We start from the raw sequence: 1,474 nt of genomic DNA, 5'->3' as shown, positions 1-1,474 counted from the left end.
CCCGCCCCACCCAGGGGCACCACAGGGCCTCTCTGGGGCACACACAGGGCCTCTCTGGGGCACACATGGGGCCTCTCTGGGGGCACACACAGGGCCTCTCTGGGGGCACACACATGGCCTCTCTGGGGAACACACAGGGCCTCTCTGGGGCTCACACAGGGCCTCTCTGGGGGCACCCACAGGGCCTCTCTGGGGCACACACAGGGCCTCTCTGGGGAACACACAGGGCCTCTCTGGGGCTCACACAGGGCCTCTCTGGGGGCACCCACAGGGCCTCTCTGGGGCACCCACAGGGCCTCTCTGGGGAACACACAGGGCCTCTCTGGGGAACACACAGGGCCTCTCTGGGGGCACCCACAGGGCCTCTCTGGGGCACACACAGGGCCTCTCTGGGGCTCACACAGGGCCTCTCGGGGGCACCCACAGCCAGGGGTGGGAGGGGACATGCTGGCCGGAGCCCCTCCCTTCCCCTCCTGGGGAATTGTCCGACTCTGGGCTCGGCTTTCCAGCCCAGACAGAAAGGCACCCAACCAGGCCCAGGGCGGACTGGCAGCGCTCCCTCCCCCCCCGCCCCCTCCCCCGGGGCTGCTCTCTGAAAGGGACTCCCCCCGGAAGGGTAACCTGGATCCGAAAAGGCCATGGAGACCACAGTGGCTCCTTCAAAGCCATGGTTCCCTGTTTGGGCTCCAAGACGGGGCCCCAGCGTCTACGGGCCCGAGTTGGCCGCGGGGCTCCGAGGACAGCGTGCGAGGGAGCGTGAGTTCTGCTGCAGGCGGCTCACAGAACGGTCTGGCTGAACTCCGAGCTGGGGGACGTGTCTGTGGTCGCCCACCGGCAGCCCTGGGAGACTCGGGGAGACACAACACTCCCCAGGGAGGTGTCCCTGACAGCAAGGCCAGCGAGGGAGGCGCGGCCACTGCCTGAGCCTGAGAGCCAGGGAGGGCGACTCTCACTGAACCCGGCGTGGCTCTTGGGATGCGGCAACCCCCCTACATCTGAGAGGAGCTTCCTCCCGGGGTCCTCTCCCTGAGGTCCCGCTCCCAGCCCAGATCCACTGTCTCCAGTGCCTGCGACTGCGGCCCCCCCAGTGCTCCACGGTCCACCCTCCCGTCCTGTCCAGTCTCCCTGCCCCTGCAGGTGCTCATCACAGCCCCCAGCCTGTCGTCCTGCCTGCACGGCACCTGCTCACGGCCCCAATTTACCCCCCAGAGCACAGCTCTGCTCACACCCAGGAAGACTCCCCATTGCCTGGGCAGAAACAGCTTTCCTGCCCACATCTGGGCTTCAGCTTAGAATTCCCTTCTACTCTCCATTCCCCTACCGGATGCAGTGGTCGGCAAACTGCAGCTCGCGAGCCACATGCGGCTCTTTGGCCCCTTGAGTGTGGCTCTTCCATAAAATACTGACTTCTGCACATGGGCCACGAAGTTTCAATCACACTGTACGTGCGCGCCCACACGTGGTATTTTGTGGT

Source organism: Myotis nattereri, assembly GCF_964212035.1.
Source record: "Myotis nattereri genome assembly, chromosome: 1".
Taxonomy (NCBI): Eukaryota; Metazoa; Chordata; class Mammalia; order Chiroptera; family Vespertilionidae; genus Myotis; species Myotis nattereri.
Note: the sequence above shows the minus strand (reverse complement) of the source record.